This window comes from Myotis daubentonii, chromosome X, assembly GCF_963259705.1.
Source record: "Myotis daubentonii chromosome X, mMyoDau2.1, whole genome shotgun sequence".
Classification (NCBI taxonomy): Eukaryota; Metazoa; Chordata; class Mammalia; order Chiroptera; family Vespertilionidae; genus Myotis; species Myotis daubentonii.
The window spans coordinates 51,887,353-51,910,225 of NC_081861.1; the positions used below are offsets into that span (position 1 = coordinate 51,887,353).

Below are 22,873 nucleotides of genomic sequence, written 5' to 3' on the forward strand. Positions count from 1 at the left end.
TACCCATTCTTTAAAATTGAACACAGATTTCACCTCCTCATGAAGCTTTCCACTACCTGCAAGGCTCAGGTTAGCTATACTTTTTCTTATTTCTCTAATACTAAACTACAGCAGTCTATTGACTTGTTTGTGCTCCACAACCTTAGGAACTAAAGGGCAGAAACTAGGTATTCTTAGATGCCGAAACACTAAGCACTACAAACTGTTTCATGAAGGACTGAGGAACCAAAAAGCTAATTTGGATGGTTATAGCTCCAGTCATACTCTCCACATCCTGGATTAGCTGTTAGGTCACTGTGGAGCAAATGTGAGTCTCCTGTCTAGGGAAGATTCCTTTTTGCCAAAAGAAGGCAAAGAGCCATGGCAGCTATTTTCTTATATTTCTTAAGACCCTGTTAGCTGTAAAGGCTGTAGCTCTTTCCCACACTCTGGTTCCAACAGATTACTTTGTGAATCTGCTCTGCCTAACTTCCCTGAGTTTATGAATCTGACTTCCTCTTTTGTCGGGTTGCTTCTTACTCTGTGCCTACCCATGGAGGGAGTTGGCAAAAATGTTTTTTGTTTGACTTCCAGCAATTTGTTCTTCCTCCAAGATGAGAACATTTATGAATACTTGTGAGTCAAAGATAAACACAAAATTCTCTTTTGACATTAATTTCACCCTTCTCTCCACCAAACCTTTGTTAAAAACCTCTTAACCTTATGCAACATTAATGGTCTTAAGTTTTTCTTATTCCTCTTCCTTGTGGGGAGAGAAGAATAATGTTTGTGCATTGAAATAGCCATTGGGTGGCAGTAGGGGAGGGAGGTAAAAAACCAAGGGTTCCTGTGTGTTTAAATATAGTTATTTAATTTGTCAAGAATTGATAATAATGTTAGAATTTAGTGTCTCAACACTGACTCAAGATGCAATTGTAGCCCAACAGATGTTCATGGTTATCTTAATCCCTTCTTTGATGATAATGGGACAGTTTGGGATTTGGAGGATATGTTATCTGTGCTGGTGAGGGAAGCTTCAGTTATAGAGGAGCCAAGCATCTGGGGGAGGAGATAAATACACAGGTATAGAGTCAAGAATACTTCTTTATATCTGGAAACATAAGTGCCATATCTGACCTCTGACAACTGGATGACATTGGCCTGGTTCTTCCTCTTCTCAGGGTGTCAATTTGCCCATTAGTAAAATGTGGGGTTTGGGCTGGATGATCTTGAAGAACACACCAGTTCTTATTATTTAAATCAGACTCCATGTTACTGTATCGTGACAGTTCCTTACCCCTAGAGTGTCTTAACATGCTTCTTAGTGTTTCATTGATATGTGGAGGGCAATGTTTGAAAGTGTTCTACCCTCTGGAGTGGTGTCTTGGCAGCTGCCTCAGATGTAAATTGTTTGCTATGGCTTTTTTACTGCTGACACTGGAAGTTCCTAATAGCTAAAGTCCTAACAGGTCCTGCAATCCTTCAGGAATGTGGAGTGCTCTTTGTTCTTGGTTATGGCTGATGTGATTTGAAAAGAATCATAAGGATATCTTCTCATCGTCCATACTCCCAAAATATCTTCCCTGCCTAGGAATTATTCTCTCTACAGTTCTAGAGACCCATTATTTAGGTTTAGCATTGTCTTATCCGTGCAGTGAATGAATAATTTGCATGTGCCTGTCTGATGAGAAGAGGCAGGTTCACTCTGCATACCTGGGGGAAAATTGTGTGCATAGATCCTTAGGGAAATCTGTTTTCTTTGTATTGGTCCTGCTTATCCATATGTCAGAGACATTAGCTATCAAGATATGGGTTACCAAACATCTTGCATGCCAATGTGCGATATATCCTTTCCTCTCCTTGTTTTCTCCATCTATTTACTCCTTCCTCTCCTTATTTTCTCTTTCCTCCTGTGTCTAACTTCCTCCTTTCTCCTTCCAGGCTTTCTTCCCTCTTGCTCAAGCACTTCTAGTTCTCCATCCCTCATTTCCATTTGCCCATCAGTGCCTCCTCACCCAGTTTCTCCCTTTTGCTTCCAGTTGACTAGACTTGTAACCTGTGTCACTAATTCCTTTTTTTGCCATTTGTCAGCAGGTATGAAACCACAGCAGCAGGATATTGGAAAGAATTGCTGTGCTGTACTTTATAGAAGCATCCCACTTATCCAAAGATTCTAAATATCAGAACCTGGATCAGTGGTCTCCAAAATGGCATGCTCAAATTTTTTTTAACTAAAAAGTGTGTTCAAATAGAAGTTGTAATATGTAATATGAGTCAATCTATATGGATAACGAAAGAAAATATTACAACTTCTATTTCCATTTAAATTGATAAAATATAGAAATAAATTAAAATCTGGATTAAATCATTTAACTTATGTAAAGTAGTTCAAATAGTGTAGTACACTAAGCACTATGTAAAAATTATTATTATTACTAATTAATTATTACTAATTACTATTATTAAGCCTTTAAAATATATAATATATATTGCCACTCACATCCTCTCTGGTGGGGGTATGTTCTTGGCTTTCCTGTTACATATGATTTGTAAGATATTCTGAGGAAAAAGTGGGAGCCCACAAAATAGAAGGGGTGACCATGAGGCCTTCAACTTTTTTCTGTATGTGTACCAGAGATGTTGCTATTTCCCTTCATCCCAGTTAAGTAGACTCATCTATAGTAATAATAGCCTAGGTCAGTGGTCGGCAAACTGTGGCTCGTGAGCCACATGCAGCTCTTTGGCCCCTTGAGTGTGGCTCTTCCACAAAATACCGACTTCTGCGCATGGGCCACAAAGTTTCAATCGCACTGTACGTGCACGCCCGCACATGGTATTTTGTGGAAGAGCCACACTCAAGGGGCCAAAGAGCCACATGTGGCTTGTGAGCTGCAGTTTACCGACCACTGGCCTAGGTGGTCATCACGCCCTCATGTATCACGCCTTAACGTCATCACAAAATGGCCATCACAAGATGGCCATGTGCACAGTGGAGGCAAGGCCCGGCAGAGAAGGCAGGTTGTGGCAGGGGAGGGCAGTAAGCTGGCAGTCGGACATCCCCAAAGGGTCCCAGTTTGGAGAGGGTGCAGGCCGGGCTGAGGGACACCCCCCTTCCGTGCATGAATTTCATGCACCGGGCCTCTAGTATATTATATTATCTAACTGCATTAACCCTCACAAAATGGACAAGTGACTTAAGAAGATTCATGCAAATAAACAATGTATTGGAGATAATATTGATAATGTAAGTATATGGAAATGTCAGTGTTCACACTTTTCCTACTCCTATAGTTTTTCCTCGGCTTCATTATGAAGCAAAACCCACAACAATCCAATTATACCTGACAAGAAATTGGCAAAAAGGGAATGCAAAAATAGTCAATTAGACTGTATGAGATATGGATTTACAACCATTCTAAATATGAAATATCTTGCCTTAAGTGTATATTATGCCTTGAAATACTAGCTAATAATATAATAAAGCCATCATGATTAACAAGAAAAGTGTGTTCAATCAGAAATATTCGGAGACCACTGGCCTAGACCACATTTAAGTAGATGGGGATCCTTAAACAGAGGCAAAACAACATTGAAAAAAAGAAAAATATTTCTACTGGGGACATGTGCTGGGGGGCGGAAGCAGGTAGGAAGAGGTCAATGGAGGGGGAAGGAGAGATATGTAAAACTTTCAACAATAAAGAATTAAAAAAAATAAAGCATAGCTATTCTAAAAAATAAAATAAAATAAATATTTATAAACTTGGGCTCTTTCCCTATAGAACAGTCATGCCACCAACTTGGGAGTTTCACCTTGACAACTTTATATAAAATCAAGCAATGGTGATCTCAGAAGTTGGGATAAGTGAGACAGCAAAGAAATTTAAAAACCATAAAATCACAAGCTTGGGAGGTTGGATCCAAGCCCCAAGCAGCATATCCTATATAATAAGGAGCTACTATGCTAATTAGACTGAACAGCAGAACAACTGTCCAGATAACCTTCTGGACAAAGCCGGGGCTGTGAGGGCCAGCTGAGGCTGTGAGGGGCTGCAAGGGCTGGCCAAGGCAGCCAGAGCTGCAAGGGCCGAGCCCCTTACACGGATTTCCTACGTTGGGCCTCTAGTATGGTTTATAAAAGGCTTTCCCAGCATGCTTGTGAATGCCCTTTCCCTTGCTTTAAATATGAAAATACTTAGAAGACTCAATTCCAGTGAGTTTAAGACACTTTCCCAAGGTCCCATGTAGGTCTCATAGCTGAGATTTGAACCAAATATTTCATTCTCCTACTCATTGTTCTTTATACCATGTGGAATGGGCTTTAAATCCCGCTATCATAATCAGCTAAACTCATTGAGGTTGGATTGTTGTGAATGGAGCAATACTTGTAGTGAATAAAATCTGCTAAGAAGATGTGGGCCAGATATCAACAAATTAATCATCCTATCCCTGCCCCAGTGAGAAGTACTAATAACTTAGGGTGTATGTGTAACATTTGTTTATATCATTGTTAAAATGTTTTCCTAATATCAGTGCCTTTTAAGAGTTAAAGAAATTAAATCCATGCATATGGAAAGGCCAGTTTTCATCTGTGATTTAAGTTTTGTTAGAAGTCATATCAGTCTTTTACAGTTCTGATTCGTGTCCGTTCCTGTATGTGGGCCACTCACTGTATGAACTATACTGCAATGGAGTTAAGAATGTGTGTACATGAACTTACCAAGTGTATGTCAGGAAAGTAATTTGGTGTCTATTCTGAGAAGACTTCTATTAATGCAAGTCTTCCAAGAATGTTTAATAAAATTAATTGCATGGTGTTCCTCTTAAGCTATAATATGAGTCAGTGGGGAAAAATGTGCATTGCTTTGCAGAAATTTGCTTCACTGTCATCTTTTCAAAAAAACTTCTATTTTAACAAGTGAGGCACATTTTAATAGAATAAAAGCTTTTATTTTAACAATTTAACAATTGTTAAAAGCTTTTCTTTTAACAATTATTTAATGATCACCTTTACTCTTAGAGATACAGGTCCTAGACTATGCTCTATATTTTATTTTTCTTACTGTGTTGTGTGACTTTCAAGCCCACTAGACAAACATTTCAAAAAGCATTCTGACCCCTGGCATGTGTGGGTCAGTGGTAGAGCATCAGTCGGTGCACCAAAGGGTCTCAGGTTTGATTCCTGGTCAAGGGCACAAACCTGGGTTGCAAGTTTGATCCCCGGTCCTGGCTTTGGATACATGCAGGAAGCAACCAATCAATGTGTCTCTCCCACATCAATGTTTCTCTCCTCTCTCTCTCTCCCTCCCCCTCGTTTTTCCACTATCTCTAAAAATCAATAGAAAAATATACTCGGGTGAGGATTAACAACAAAAAAAGCATTCTGGGGGCTATATATTGGTGCAGGCACTGTGGGCAATTCAAATGTTATAAGCACTAGATCCTAGACCTCTATTTATGAAGACCACACACACACACACACACACACACACACACACACACAGAGAGAGAGAGAGAGAGACAGAGAGACAGAGAGACAGAGAGACAGAGAGAGAGCAGTGTGCTATACAGCACTGCATCTGGACTGAATGTCTGAATGGTAAAGAACAAGTCCTCAAAAGGAGAGACTGGTATGGACTAGAGTGATTAAGAAACTCTTTTTAAAAATATTATGGCAAAATTGTTTCTTAAGAAAATTAACTTGGTGGGGGTTGAGCAGAGTGGATAGGAGTAATAGACATGACAGGCAAATAGAACACTCCTTATTTTTAGAGCTTGCTATGTCCAAAATTTCCTAGCACAACAAAATGAAAAGTTTGCATTTTCTGCTGCTCAGCTCATATCTTTTTTTAAATGATTCTTTCCGATCTTGAGCACATACACAGACGCACATCCACACATCCACATTTACCTAATATAGTTATTTGATGATCAGGGCTTGTCTTCATTTTAGGCGGATGTGTCAGCTTTCTATTTTTTAATTAACTGCAAGATTGTGCTAGTTCTTTTCCTTCACATTCCTGTAGCTCCTTGGAAACCACTGTCTTCTTTGGGTAGTCCCTACTGATCCCAACTGAGGAAAATTCAACCCAAACCCAAGTGGAATCAGCAGCATTGAGGTGACCCTGTCTTGATTACAGAAAGAACTGTGAGATGCTTCTGTCTATGTGATGTTAAAAGCTCCTGTAGATACTATAGTGCCCAGTGAGAAGACGAAGTCAATGGGTTCTGAAAGAGCATGTTTCCTACTTGTCACATTTTGTTTTGGAAGTTGTGAGTGAAAAGGAAGGTTTGGGAAATTATGAAAGAAGGAAGACATTGTTTCACATAAGACAGATTTTTAAATGTGGTCAGTGGAGAAATCTACAGAGTACCTTAGAATTGTGCCCTTACCCTGAATTACACACTGTGACCATAGCAGACTCTTACTGTGCACTTGGCTTTGCTGTGACAGCTTTTACACTTTGCATCCTAAGCTTTACAAGCTTAGTTTTACATTTAATTTTTGAAAAACAAAGAAAAATGCTCATTTCTTTAGACCCCCAGGGATATAAATTTGGTTATCATCCATATCAAAGAAACCGTGGTGTTTGTCCCTGTACATGTCTTTGCTAGTTCAAGTAATTGTAGTGACTTGGCATTCCACTGTTTTAGTTGGGTTCCTGCTTGGAGCTGACACCAGTCAGTGATTTCTACCCCCTTCACATGTTGCTGGGGAATGCCAGTAAAGCTATGTGCAAAGGAGAGAGCTGTGGAGAAACATGCTGTGGGGCCCAGAATGGAATGAGGGGTAACCAGGGTTCAGGAGCCAGGTTTCCCCAGAGAGAGACAAAAAGAAAGCAAACAAAAGGAAGAAACAGGTCTGAACAGGCTCCCTAGACAGGGCCCCTTTGCTATAAGAACAGAGCCTTAAACTTCACAAAGCTCTGGGAGGGAAGGGCGCCAGGGGTTAAACATAGCCTTTGCAAATTAGTTGAAGAATTATTAACTGAGCATACATAGAGAGAAAAGCCACACATGTCCATTTAGAGCAACATGTATTATTCTTAAAACTCATTCAGCCACTCCATAAACTCAGAAATATACCTAAACCTATATATCCAAACAGATACTAATATTGATCCCCACAAACCCCAAAGGTGCCCACCCTTACACAGATAGAACATAGAGATTCATAGAGGCTCACCAGCATAAAAACACCTGGAGTTTCATGATGCCTAACATAGGCTGGGTTTTGAGGCATGGTTTTCAGTTTAGTGTACTGAAAAATTCATTATTGGAAGTGGGAGTACATGGCTCCAAATGATTGGTCCCAGAGTAAGAAAAAGTTCTTATCTTCCAACTCTAGTCCAAACCCAGCTCGAGCTATGAGAGCAGGATAGAAGCCTGTCTCCACCCTCCCTCATGAAATGAGAAGCTGGTTTGAAGTCCTCCAAGGTCCCTAGGGAAAACCAAACAGTGGAGTGTCACAGAGCCCCCACAGCCCCTATCCCCTCTTTTCCCCCAGGCTCATTTATAGCCTACTGGCAAACTGCCCCCAGGCCCATAGTTTGACCAGCCCCCGCAGGTCCTCCATCAGTCCCAGATTCCTCAGGGGAACTTGATCCATCCCAGGGACGGTCAGGTCACCTCAGGGGCTCTTCACCTCATCCTCAGTAACCACAAGCACAGTGACTACTCCCACCCCAACCAGCCCCAAAGCACCTGGCTGGTGGGATTCTCAGAGTGGCCCTCTCAGGGTCACTTCCCAAGGCTGCCACTGAGAGAAGGGGACCCTGCCTGGCCAGGCAGGAGATGGTGGCTCCAGCAGGGGTGACAGAATTTCTTCTGCAGCCCAAGGGGGAGGTGGCCACCTTTCATGGAGTGGCTCAGGGCAGTCATGAACCACTGATCCGTCACCCTTCCATGTTCATGGCCCAAACCAGAGTGGTAATTGGCCCTTAGTGATGGGAGAAAGCAGTTGGGAGGAAGCAAACACAACACAAAAACAAACACAGCCTGGGAACTTAGGGCCACCTTCCAAACTGAAAGTCCTCAAATGTCTTTTGAGGGCACCTCAGGAATCATCCAGTTCTACCATTTCATCTTGGGAGTCCAGAGTGAGCTATAGATGTAACTCTATGAAGTTGTGTTTTTTAACCCCCTTTCTGGATTATAAAGGCCGTGTGTGTGTGTGTGTGTGTGTGTGTGTGTGTGTGTGTGTGTGTGTGAGAGAGAGAGAGAGAGAGAGAGAGAGAGAGAGAGAGAGAGAAGAAAGAGATGATAGATGATAGAGATATATACTAGTATGAGCCCCTTGAGTGTGGAACTAATGTTTAGCTTATCTTGGTCTTCCCTTGTATACAGTTTTATATCCAAGTCCAGATAATATAAAGAAAATAGTTTGCTACAAACAAGAGTAGTTGATGAGAGCATAAGACTAGAGCGGGATCTTAGAGGAACAATAGGTCTAGAAGAGCTTGATTGGGGGTAGGGGGTGGTGACTAGAGGCTCATGGGAATAGGGATCCAGAAAGGAGTCTTAGGCATTTTCACTCCTCTATTCATAAATGAAGGGACTATGAAAGGTAGGGAGTAGCAGTAATCACCCATTAATCATTCCGATTCCTCCTTTCCCAGGTATGGGAGAGAAGTGGGACTGTGGCCAAACATTAGCATCAACAGAGCTTATCTGTTAGGTTTGACAGAATGAGCAACATAAATTCACTTTACTCAAACTACTGGTTGAACTTCATTTTTAGTCATTTTGAACTTTGAGCAACTTTGTACAGAAAACGGTTTGTACCACCAACTTTACGAATTTGCAAGTGGCATTTATATTAGCCTGAGAATTTAGTCCCTTAGGGATAGCCATTAGAAAAAGCAAAAAACTTAAGTCTTATTAGAAAACTTGTGAACATTCAAAACATCCATTGTCACTGATCATTCTAATAACATAATGAGGTAGGATTTTCAATGAAAATGAGGTAATAACCATCCAGGCTATTTGAACCAAATTGTTTCCATTAAAAATAGAATGTCTAGTATTTGTAATATTCATGCCACTAAGTACTGCCAACTGGGCATTAAATGATGGCTAGATTTTCCTTTCTCTTCTTCACCACCTACTCCAAACAAATTGTCTGCAGCTTGTACCCAGACTAAGAAATGTTATTAAATAAAAATCCCTGAGCATCCAAAACCTACACTCCTGCTTACATGCATTGCAGCCCATACGCAATAACCAACATACATTGCAGATAGGTCAGCCTATCAGTAAATTGCCAGATGGGACCTGCCCAAGTGCAGAGAACAATTTCCATCTAGCTAACATAAATAACCAAATAATATTTTAAATGCACAAAACCCAAATAATTGAATTCAAAAGGAATTATGTTAATACAACTTTATTTTAAATTCAGCATTTATTTTCTTTGAGTTTGAACTTGCCATCAACTCAAAGTTCTTTTAAAAATTAACTTTGTTTCCAAATTTTGTAAATGTATTTTTAACACCAGCCTTTTTTTAAGCCTTCCAGTAGGTGCTTAATAAACACAGAAGTGACATAAAGGCCATCGTGATTTTCCAACTGGCTATGCTGTTTATGGCTTTTGGAAGTTCTATGATTTGTCAAAGATTCTCCAATATTCATCTGGATCCACATATAGCCAAGGCTCCTGAAAGAAGTGTTAATAGAGCCCAAGGGGGGAGTTGTTATTCATTTTGGAATGGTGGCTCCGCTGCCTGGGTCCCCTGGGCCTCCTACAGATGTCAAATGAGCTCCTAGCCTAGTTAATCCCATCTGTGATCTACATGTATCCAGAAACCACCCGCTCATCTCCTCCTTTTGACTAATTTGCTCACAGAGATGTATTATTTTTCTAGGTATTGCTTTCAGAGCTCTCGGACATAATGATTGTCATCTTTTTCATCATCATCATCATCACAAAAATTATAAGGATAACATAAACCAATGAGAGAATAATAGTTGTACCATTTATATAGTACTTACTCAGTGCCAGACATTGTATTTTAGATATGCTGTCTTATTTAATATTTTTAGTGAGATATAAATATTACACCACAAATTTTGCCCTTTGTAAGTTGACAATTTAGTGGTTTTTAGTATATTCACTAGGTTGTCTAACTATAACAACTATCTATTTCTATTATATTTCATCACCCTATCTAATTTAATTTTCACAGTAGCCTTGGAGAGTAGGTATTTATTTTAAATCCCATTTTACAAACGAGTAAACCAAGATTTAGAGAGATTAAGTGATTTGCTAAGTTCCCACAGCACGTAAGTGGTGGAGCTAAGAATCAAAGCAGATCTCTCTTGCCCCCAATCCCATACATCTCTTTCTTGATCCCTGATGGTTTTTTACTCGTACCATGGTTCATTATTATTTTCATTACTAGGGACACCCATGGGAAAAATTGTAACTTTCTTGTTTTTCTCTTCCTGCCTTCCTATTCTTTGTCCTTAAAGGGATTGATGACTTTGGTGCCAGGAGTACACTAAGGGTCTGAGGCAGGACTGACACTATCAAGGAGGGGCTATGAGAGATTCTGGGTTAGACTGAAGAAAGTTACTGCAATGATTTCCCCCGGTTTTTATTTCTCTTGCTGTTGCACAAGTTTACTTTGTCCTATAGATAGGGGGGGTCCTGGAAATTCTGTCTTGATTACTTTACATAGTCTAATTTTCAGTGGTCACAAATATAATAATAGCTCCTACCTTTTAATTTCTTATCTGCTTCCCTTGATCTATAAAGAAAATGCAACAAGCAGAAGGAGATGCCTCTTTATTTCTTAAAGTCCTCTGTAACTTTCTGGTAAATTACTAGTACTACTAGTACTGATAAATTACTAGTACTTCAAAGAGATGGCCCCATTTTGTGAGGATGGAGTCTGGATGCTACAGATTTAGCCTAAGCAGGAAATAGTGAAGAGTGTGACAGTGTTAAATGGGTGACCTCTGTTAGAAACTTTCTTGATCCTTTTGGAGGATGGAAAGATGCTCTGAGCTACCTCTGAATGTTTTCTACCCTCTAGTGGTTACTGAGAAGAGGAAAGAATGGTGGTATAAGTGGTGACCACTTTTGACTGTAAATGCAATACTAAAAGCACTTTAAGGTTAAAATGTAAGAAGGTCAAAATCTATATACATAAAAGACTAAGCAATCCAAAGGAGATTGCTTCCTTAAGAACAGTGTAATATTTGCAGCTATATTTCAGACCAAAGACACTGTATAAAATAAATTAAAATATGATAAACAATTTGTCATATTAGCAAAAATACAATTATAGTAGGACTATAATAATTCTAAATAATAAAATTAAGGCATACACCTTATAATGGACATAGATATCCTATCTAATAAAAGAGAAACATGGTAATTAGTGTATGACCACTACCCTTCCCATTGGCTAATCAGGGCAATATGCAAATTAACTGCCAGCCAAGATGGCGGCCGGCAGCCAGGCAGCTTGAAACTAACAGGAGGCTTGCTTGCTTCAGTGACGGAGGGCTCAAACGTTCTCCGCCTGCTGCTGCAGGCCTCTGAGCTGCAACTCTAAGCAACTATGTTACAAATATAGAAGCTAATCATAACCCCAGAAACCTGCTTTAGTCGCTGGGATCGCAACATTCTTTCAAATACAGAAGGTAAACAAAGGCCAGAAACCTGCTTTCAGCAGCAGAGGCCTAAGAGCTGGAGCCAAGCCTCAAAGCTAAAGCTGGCCCAGAATAAAAAAAGAAAAAGAAAAAAAGGAGTGGTTGGGAGCTTCAGTCACCAGCCAGCCTGAAAACAGCCCTCAGCCCCTCACCCAGGCTGTCCAGGCACCCCAGTGGGGACCCCCACCCTGATCCAGGACACCCTTCAGGGAAAACCAGCCGGCACCCACCCATGCACCAGGCCTCTATCCTATATAGTAAAAGGGTAATATGCCTCCCAGCATCGGGATCAGCAGAGCCGCGAGGCCTCCCAGCACTGGGATCAGTGTGACAGGGGGCAGCGCCCAAACCCCCTGATCGCCCTGCAGCTCTGTGTGTGACAGGGGACAGCGCCCCAACCCCCTGATTGGCCCTGCTCTGTGCGTGACAGGGGGTGGCGCCACAACCTCCCCATCGACCCTGCCTTGAGTGTGACAGGAGGTGGTGCCCCAACCCCCCAATCGGCCCTACCCTGAGCATGACTGAGGGTGGCATCACAACCTCCCAATCCACCCTTCTCTGTGCATGACAGGGGGTGGCGCCCCAACTCCCCAATCGGCCCTGCTCTGAGCCCGACCAGGAGCTGCACCTAGGGATTGAGCCTGCCCTCTGCCACCCGGGAGCAGGCCTAATCCAGCAGGTCGTTATCTCCCACAGGGTCCCAGACTGCGAGAGAGCACAGGCCGGGCTGAGGGACCCCCTCTCCCCACCGAGTGCACAAATTTTTGTGCACTGGGCCTCTAGTACTCTATATAATTATTATAAAAAGGACCTCTGCTGTATAATCTTTTTCATCTAAAGATGAAATGCCATCAAAAACAAACAATATACTACACATTGACTAAACATTTTATTAACATACTAGAGGCCTAGTGCACAGATTTGTGCACTGGTGGGGCCTCTCGGCCTGGCCTGTTCCCTCTTGCAATCCAGGACCCCTCGGGGGATGTCAGAGAGCCAGTTTCGGCCCAATCCCTGCAGGTCAGGCCAACGGACCCCACCGGTGCATGATTCCATGCACCGGGCCTCTAGTATGCATATAAGATCTTTGGTTAATCTCTTCCTGCCTACCCCTCTCCCCCTTTCCCTCTGAGAATCATCAGTCTGTCCCATGTTTCAATGCCTGTGGTTTCTGCTCCTGCATTGAGCATCTGTCCCCTGGTGGTCAGTGTGCGTCATAGCTACTAGACATTTAGCTGGTCAGCTGGGCAGCCAGTCAGCCAGTCGCTTAGGCTCTTATAGATTTTCACCTTCTTACATTGTAACCTTAAAGTGCTTTCCAAAGTAATCTAAGTTCTCTCCACAGAACCAGTTATAAAATGAAGGGACACAATCAACCACATATTTTCAAACCATTTCCAAATGTGTCTCCAAATCTAACACTGGCAATTTTCTTTCCCAGTTAATCCTCTTTGCATTTTGACAGTATGTATCAATTGTCTTAAAAATGTTCAGATCTGCCCTAGCTGATTTTTTCAGTAGTTAGACCATTGGCCTGTGGACTGAAGGGTAGCAGGTTTGATTCCAGTCAAGGGCACCTATACCTCAGTTGCAGGTATGCAGAAGGCAACCAATCAACATGTCTCTCTCACATTGATGTTGCTCTCTCTGTGTCTCTCCCCCTCCCTTCCTGTCTCTCTAAAAAATCAATGGGGGGAAATGTCCTTGGATGAGGATTAACAACAACAAAAAAAGTTCAGATCCTTTGAACAAGTAATTTCACTCTCATAAATTTAATTGAAAGAAATAATCAAACCAGTATAGAAATATTAATGAATTAAAGTATTCATCAGAACCCTATTTATAATATTTAAAAAAGGGAAATGCCTAAATGTCATATAATAGGGGAATGGTTAAGTAAAACAATATATGGCCCAGTCGCTATGAATCAGTGGTTGAGAATCAACCTATGAACCAAAAGATCATGGTTTGATTCCCAGTCAGGGCACATGCCTGGGTTGCAGCCTCAATTCCCAGTAGGGGCATGCAGGAGGCAGCCAATAAATGATTCTCTCTCATCACTGAATCCCTTGCAGTGTTATTATCATACTAGGGGCCCAGTGCACAAAATTTGTGCACTCGGGGAGGTGGGGGGAGGTCCCTCAGCCCAACCTGCACCCTCTCACAGTCTGGGAGCCCTCAGGGGATGTCCAGCTGATGGCTTAGGCCTGCTCCGTGCAGGCCTAAGCCAGCAGTCAGACATTCTTAGCACTACTGCGGAGGCAGGAGAGGCTCCTGCCACCGCTGCTGCGCTCACCAGCCATGAGCCTGGCTTCTGGCTGAGTGGTGCTCCTGTATTGAGCGTTTGCTCCCTGGTGGTCAGTGTGCATCATAGTGACCGGTCGTTCCACCATTGGGCTGAAACCAGCTCTCTGACATCTCCTGAGGGGTCCTGGATTGTGAGAGGGCACAGGTCAGGCTGAGGGACCCCACTGGTGCACGATCAGGGCTGGGGAGGGATGCAGGAGATTGGCCAGCTGGAGAGGGACTACAGGAGGGCTCCAAGGCATGCCCAGCCCATCTCGCTCAGTCCTGATCGGCAGGACCCCAGCAGCAAGCTAATCTACCGGTCAGAGTGTCTACCCTTGGTGGTCAGTGCACGTCATAGCAAGTGGTTGAGTAGCTTTAGCATATCATTAGCATATTATGCTTTGATTTGTTGAAAGGCTGATCGAACAATCAGACACTTCGCATATTAGGCTTTTATTATATAGGATACTAGTGGCCCGGTGCATGATGCACCGGGGTAGGGGGGATTCCCCTCAGCCCAGCCCATACCTTTTCCAATTGGGGACTCTTTGGGAGACATCCCTCTCGCAATCTGCAACCACTGGCTCCTAACCACTCACCTGCCTGCCTGCCTGATCACCCCTAACTTCCCTCCCCTGCTGACCTGATCTCACACCCAACTGTTCTCCCCTGCCAGCCTGATCTCACCCCCAACTGCCTCTGCCTGCCTGATCACCCCTAACTGCCCTCCCCTGCTGGCCTGATCTCACCCCCAACTGCCTTCCCCTGCTGGCCTTGTTGCCCTCAACTGCCCTCCCCTGCCAGCCTGATCTTGCCCCCAACTGCCTTCTCTGCCTTAGTCCCCACCACCATGGCTTTGTCTGGAAGGAATTCGGACATCCGGAAGATGTCCGGTCGACCCGGTCTAATTAACATATTACCCTTTTATTAGTATAGATAGATTATATGGGATAGGATTGCTTAAATGCGGGGGGGGGGGTGAGCCTTTTTCAGCAGGAGGAAATGCTCTTGGGAGACAAAAATACATAATCCCTATATCTGGACTGGTAGCCAGCCATATGCACTATACTGCCAAACCGGTCATTATAAAATTGAACTGCTTTCTTACACCTTACACCAAATAGCTGTTGCCCTTAAAATCCCTACTCAGCCCCCACCTTAGGGTCTGCCTTCACAGTTCACCCAGATTAGATTCTGATTGGTCATTTTCTATGCCAGTCAGCATCTCTGGGCCTATCTCTGGGCCTGATCAGAGAGGTGGGGCTGATCAGCAGCCCCTGCAGAAGTTTGGAGGGAAACAGTTGCAGCTGTTGAGGAAGCCCAGAGAGAAAGAGAGAGACAATGGCTGATCAACAGCTGCCACAGAGGCTGCAGATCAGACCTTGCCTCTCTCTTTGGGCCTCTCTCTGGGACTCATCCGCAGCCCCCACAACAGCACTAACTGTAGGACTGACTTCCAGTCGGTGGAACCTTCAGTCATTACAGACCCTGGGTTTTTATATATTAGGATCATATATCATATATCATAGTTATAACATGGTATTTCTTTGAAAAATGTTTAATGACTTGGAAAAATTCTTATGATACAATGCTAAATGAGAATTATCGGAAACAAGTATTTATACAGTATTATCACAGTTTGTAATAATAATTACAGTACATATTCAACTTTTTTTAAATAAAGAGGTCCTTTATTTCCACATTAAACAGAACATATCCAACTTTTTAAAAAGACTGAAAGAACATACACTAAATAGTTACCAGTGGCTATCACCAAATTGTAAAATTATGGGGGAAATGTTGGACAGGCAAAAGAAGAGGAGCCTACAAAAATGAGAAAGTATTCTTGTCCTGGCTGTTGTGGCTCCATTGGTTGGAGCATCATCCCGTGTGCCAAAATATCATGGGTTGGATTCCTGGTCATAGCACATGCCCAAATTGTAGGTTGTCACTGACCAATGTTTTTCTCTCTCACATTGATACCTCTCTCTCTCTCTCTCTCTCTCTCTCTCTCTCTCTCTCTCTCTCTCTCATCAATGAAAAAAAGCTGTTAATGAGAGCTGAAGGAATGAGGTGACAGTTGGGTAGCAGAGCCAGATACATTTTCTTAGGAAGACTTCTGAGTCTGTTCTGTGTATGAGAAAGTAGACTCAAGTTAGGTGATCAATCATCCTGATTTACCTAGTACTAAGGAGTTTCCCAAGACATGATTAAAACAGAAATTCTTGTGCATACTGATATGAGTTGGTCACACCTGACTCAAGAAAATGGACACTGGGAAATTGGTAGTGTCATAACCAAAGTAACACAGGAAGCAGAGCACTAAACTGGGAGTTCAAAGGGCATAATTTTACTCCCTGCTCTGCTGTTTATTAAGATAATTTAAGGCTTAGTTAAGGCTATATACACTTACCTTGCTTGTTCACCATGTTGTTATGCAGACTAAATTAAATTATTCACAAATACAAGGGATTACAGTAAAAATAATCTTTTATTGGGTGCATACTACATTACTTCGGGCACAGTTCTAAGATCAAGGGAGTATTAATAAGTCCAAATTTATAGAATTGTGATAAAGTCTAGGTAAGATTATATGTCTAAATAAATTAGTAAATACTCATTAAACATTAGCACTGATGGTTATATGTGATTGATTACTTGTCTCAATTAGAAAATACCACACCACCTAATAGCAACTCTATGGGATAAGTACTTCTATTAATGCTCCCATTTTACAGATGAGAAAATTGTGGCTCAGAGAGGTTAATTTCCTTGGTTAAATTTAGTCACTCAGTGATAGGGCTGTTTGTCCCTTGGTCCAGCACTCTTTTCCACTTCATTAAGTTGCCACCCAGTAAAAAGCCTTTTTGATAAGGGTATAGCCAACTTTTATTTTTTATTTTTACTGTAGATTACCTTTTTCCTACCTACATATTCAGTATAGTCAAAGCCTACTCTTGGACTAAATAGCAGCTACCAAGGAACATTGTATGGGACTAGACTGGAGGCATGATGCATAACATTTGTGTAAGGGGCTCGGCCTCACAGCTCCAGTGTCATCTGGAAGGTCGTCCAGAAGTTCATTTGTCTGTTCGGTCTAATTAGCATATTACACTTTTATTATAGATGTTTGGTTAGCAATTCTAAGATAATTTCAGGATCCTTTGGAAAGGCTTTAAAACAATTTTAAGGTCTGAATGACACCTCTCACAGGTTAAGAATTAAACTTAGTAGTGTTCTGGTAAATGTTTAACCATGGGCTCTGTGAGAGGGGAGAGAGGGATCCTATAACATGCACAGGTATCCATGTTATAAATACTTCTGCTAGGGCTGATTTCAAACTACCAATATGATGGGTTACTATAAACCAGTGCTAGCCAGTACAAGGCAGTTCCAACACACTACCATAAGCAGAATACTAACTTTGACTCAGTTGTTTTCCTGAGTTTATATAAATTCAGTGATAATTAAAGTATGGGCATTATTCAGGGAGTATGATGTGCACTGACCACCAGGGGGTGACGCGGAACATGGTGGGCATTGGTGTCATGGCACTGGCAGCAGTGGCAGTGTAGGCACTGCTGGCCTTGATGGGCCCTAATGAGAGCAGGATCATAGCGGAGTAGTAGAGTATGTGACCAGGTGGTGCCAGGGCAAGGCAGGTGCTAGCGGGGTCCCGATTGCCCTTCCAATTGCCCCACAGATGACAACCAGTGGCGGCCACAGGGCTGCCGCCCGGCTCCCAAGTACTAAGAGAGCCAGGCGGAGGGCCTGGCCCCGATCAATTGCCCTGAAGGTGGGATGGTGGAGCAGGTGAGGGGGCAGCACCAGGTCAAGGTGGGGTGCCAGGCAGGGCTTCAGGGATGCAAGGCTTGGGGTATGTGCTAGGGCCCAATTTCTGAAGGCCACTCCAAGGGACCTTATTCATGCACAAATTCATGCACTGGGCCTTTAGTGTATAGATATAATGTCTGCATTCAAACTTGCCAAATGTTTCAAAAATGTCCTTATAGCTTTGGGTATTTTTAATGCAGGATTTAATAAAATATTATGAATTGCATTTAGTTATCAGTCTCTTTGGATTCCTTTAACATAGAACCCTAGATTCCATCTTTTCTTCTGTTTTTCTTTATGACCAACATTTTTTAAGAGTTCAGGCCAGTTGTTTTGCAGAATGTATCTCAATTGGATTTGTCTGATTATTTCTCATTAACACATTAAGGTTTAAACCATTTTCCCCCCTACAATGTTATGTCCTTCCCAGTGCTTCCCAACAGTAGGACAATGATGTCATTTTTTCCATTATTGGTAATGTTCACCTTAATCATGTGGTTAGAGTGGTGTCCAACTTATTTCTCCACTACATTGATACTGGTAAAGCTTTCAGTTTGTGTGAATATCCTATTCTAGGAAAAACTAGTTTATTCTGAAAGTATAAATTATTTTATTACTGAAAGTATAAATTATATGGTTCACTGAGAAACCGTGGGTTGAAAAGGCATTTTCCCTAAATAAAAGAAAAAAAATAGAAGATGAGATTTATATATTAAAAAAAAAAGTTGTTGATGATAGCCAATCTGACAGGTGTGAGATGGTACCTCATTGTTGTTTTGATTTGCATCTCTCGGATGTTTAGTGACTTTGAGCATGTTTTCATATGTCTCTTGGCTTTCTGAATGTCCTCTTTTGAAAGGTGTCTATTTAGGTCCTTTGCCCATTTTTTGATTGGATTGTTTATCTTCCTTTTGTTAAGTTGTATGAGTTCCCTATAAATTTTGGAGATTAGGCCCTTATCAGATATGACATTGGCAAATATGTTTTCCCACGCAAAACGACAAGTGCTGGAGAGGATGTGGAGAAAAGGGAACACTCATGCACTGCTGGTGGGAATGCAGACTGGTGCAGCCACTATGGAAGACAGTATCGAGTTTCCTCAAAAAACTAAAAATGGAACTCCCATTTGACCCTGTGATCCTACTTCTAGGAATATATCCCAAGAAACCAGAAACACCAATCAGAAAGGATATATGCACCCATATGTTCATAGCAGCACAATTCACCATAGCTAAGATCTGGAAACAGCCTAAGTGCCCATCAGTAGATGAATGGATTAGAAAACTGGGGTACATCTACATGATGGAATACTATGCTGCTGTAAAGAGGAAGGAACTCTTACCATTTGCAACGGCATGGATGGAACTGGAGAGCATTATGCTAAGTGAAATAAGCCAGTCAATGAAGGAAAAATACCATATGATCTCACTCATTCATGGATAATAGAGACCATTATAAACTTTTGAACAATAATAAATACAGAGGCAGAGCTGCCTCAAACAGATTGTCAAACTACAGCGGGAAGGTCGGGGAGGGTTGGGGGACAAGAGATCAACCGAAGGACTTGTATGCATGCATATAAGCATAACCAATGGACATAAGACACTGGGGGGTAGGGGAGGCCAGGGGATTGTCAAGGGCGGGGGGGAAAAAAAGGACACATATGTAATACCCTTTGTAATACTTTAAGCAATAAACAATAAATTAAAAATAAAAATAAAAATAAAGTTGGCACTAAGCCTCTTAGCCAAGTTTATGAACTATTCTCATGACCATAGATCTTAACTAAATAAGGGGTTTCTTATCTAACTTGTGAACTGCTGGTAAAGACTTCTGTCCCAGCCTATACATATTTATATCCCTAGAATATAGCCTAGTGCTTAGACTATAGTAGGTGTTCATGGAAAGTTTATTGAATAAGTCTCTCTCCAATTGTTCTGTCTGTCTGAATGAAAAACTAACCTCACTAAGAAAAAAATTACTTTATTTTGTCAACTGACACCAGCTGGAATTGATTTGGCTGCTTAAGCACCACTCTTTTCTTAGGAAATGACAGACCTTTCCATTTTCATCCAGGTATTTGACTTTACTTGGATGCTAATCAAGTCTCTGGTTATTCTAAAAATATTATCTTCTCTATATTAAAGTCAGAAACTTCTCTGAATAAATCAAGGATCAGCTCTATATTTTTTAGGATTAGGCTGGTTGCCAATGACAGAAAATGCAAAATAAGAGTGGGTTAGACAATATAGCCATTTATTTCTCTCTGATGTAAAAGTCCATTGTTCTGGCCAAGATGGAGTAACAGGGACTGGATTTACCCTTCTGCCTGAAGCAAGTGAAAAAAAAAACAGACAAAATGAAAACAATAGTCTTCAGACATTGTATACCAGGCAACAAAAAAAGTGATCTCTGAGAGGCAGGAAAGAAACAAGGTGAGCCCTAGGATTGTCCCAGTTTACTGCCTGGAGAGAGGTCCTAGGCAGTGATTCAGGGAACAGAAACCTAGGTAGGTAGGGCCAGGTGGATTAGGAGAAGGAGCCAGAAGGTAGGAAAACCAAGGCAGCTAGAATTTGCAGGACAGAGTACGGGGGCAAAGAGGTGCAACAGAAAGAGAACTCTGGAGATATGCAGAATCCTCCTTGAATCTTCTGCTGAATTTTAATCAACACATGTACTAGTATATAAGACCAGGAAGAGTACCACTCAAAATGAGCTGGAAGAAAAATCCTCAGAGATCACATAAGACTAGGAATAGCCGGTTCCCACTAGCCAGAATTGAAAATCTCAATTCACAGATCATCGGAGTACTCTAAATGGTGTTGCTTCAATAGTTCTACATTCAAAGCTGCTCTAAATTTGCCTAATGAATTTAAAAACCAACCTTGAATTGGTAGAATCAACATCATTAAAACATCCATACCACCCAAAGCAATCTATAGAGTCAATGCAATCCCTATTAAAATATGAACGGCATATTTCAAAGATCTAGAACAAACTCTCCAAAAATGTATATGGAACAAAAAAAAAACAAAAAAAAAAAACACCCCGAATAGCCACAGCAATCTTGAGAAAGAAGAACAAAGTTGAATGGATACAATACCAGATATCAAGTTATACTACAAAGTCACTGTACTCAAAACAGCCTGGTACTGGCACAAGAATAGGCATATAGATCAATGGAATAGAACAGAGAACCCAGAAATCGACCCAAGCCATTATGCTTAATTAATATTTGACAAAGGAGGCAAGAACATACAATGGAGTCAAGACAGACTCTTCAATAAATGCTGTTGGGAAAATTGGACAGATACATGTAAAAAAATGAAACTAGGCCACCAACTTACACCATACACAAAGATAAACTCAAAATGGATAAAAGACTTAAATGTAAGTGATGAAATCATAAAAAGCTTAGAAGAAACCATAGGCAGCAAAATCTCAGACATCTCTCCTAGGGCAGTGGTCGGCAAACTTATTAGTCAACAGAGCCAAATATCAACAGTACAATGATTGAAATTTACTTTGAGAGCCAAATTTTTTAAACTTAAACTATATAGGTAGGTACATTGTTATTAACTTAATTAGGGTACTCCTAAGGCTTAGGAAGAGCCACACTCAAAGGGCCAAAGAGCAGCATGTGGCTCGCGAGCCACAGTTTGCCAACCACGGTCCTGGGGCAAAGGGAACTAAGGAGAAAATAAACAAATGAGACCACATCTAAATAAAAAGCTTCTGCACAGCAAAAGAAACTATCAACAAAATGAAAAAAGAACCCACTGTATGGAAGAACATATTTGCCAATGATACATCTGATAAGGGGTTAATTTCCAAAATATATAAGGAACTCATACAACTTAACAAAAGGAAGACATACAATCTAATTTAAAAATGGGCAAAAAAAATTAGATACTTCTCCAAAGTGGACATACAGATGGCCAAGAGACATATGAAAAAAATTCTCAAAGTCACTAATCATCTGAGAGATATAAATCAAAATGACAATGTGGTATCACCTCACACATGTCAGAATGGCTATCGTCAACAAATCAACAAGTGACATGTGTTGGCAAGGATGTGGAGAAAAGGGAACCCTAGTACACTGCTGGTGGGAATGCACACTGTTGCAGCCACTATCGAAAACAGCATGGAGTTTCCTCAAAAAATTAAAAATGGAACTCCTATTTGACCCAGTGATCCCACTTCTAGGAATATATCCTAAGAAATCAGAAACACCAGTCAGAAATAATGTATGCACCCCTGTGTTCATAGCAGCGCAATTTATAATAGCTAATATCTGGAAACAGCCCAAGTGCCCATCCACAGATGAGTGAATAAAAAAGCTGTAGTACATTTACACAATGGAATACTATGCATCTGTGAAAAAAGAAAGAACTCTTACCATTTCCAATAGCATGGATGAACCTGTTAAATGAAATAAGCCAGTCAGAGAAAGGATCTCACTCATTTGTGGAATCTAATGAACAAAATAAACTGATGAATAAAATAGATCCAGAGACTTAGAAGCATTGAACAGACTGTGGAACCGCAGAGGGAATGCAGGGTAGAGTGGGTGAGTGGGAAGAGATTAACCAAAGAACTTGTATGCATATATGTATGACCCATAGACACAGACAATAGGGTGGTAAAGGCCTGAGGCAAGGGGCAGGAGCAGACTAGAATAAGTCAATGGGGGTTAAATAGGGACATATGTAACACTTTCAACAATAAAGATTTTTTTTTAAAGCCTTGAAAAGATCACACTGTTTGCAAGTAATTTAACTGTGTTCCAGAATAAAGCCCAAGACTATTTATAGAAATACAAAATATCCATCATCCAATAAGATAAAAATTCACATAGGACATCCAATTGAAAACTACCAGGCATTCAAAAGAAGAAGGAAAGAAATAATAAGGAAAAAATCAATCAAAACAATTCAGAAATAATACAGATTATAGGATTAGTGGACAAAGACTTTCAAACAATATTTAACTGTTTCCAAATGTTTAAGAAGCTAGAGGAAAGATTGAACATGTTAAGTAAGACATGAAAGGCATTAAAAATTCCCAAATATAACTTCTAGAAATGAAAAACTCAATGCTTGAGATGATATAC

The 22,873-nt window shown here is 41.2% G+C and overlaps 1 protein-coding gene across 3 annotated transcripts in view; it reads left to right on the forward strand.

Annotated features, from left to right (window-relative positions):
* COL4A6 (collagen type IV alpha 6 chain) overlaps window positions 1-22,873 on the forward strand; it is a 402,326-nt gene that overhangs the window by 189,380 nt on the left and 190,073 nt on the right. The window lies entirely within an intron of this gene.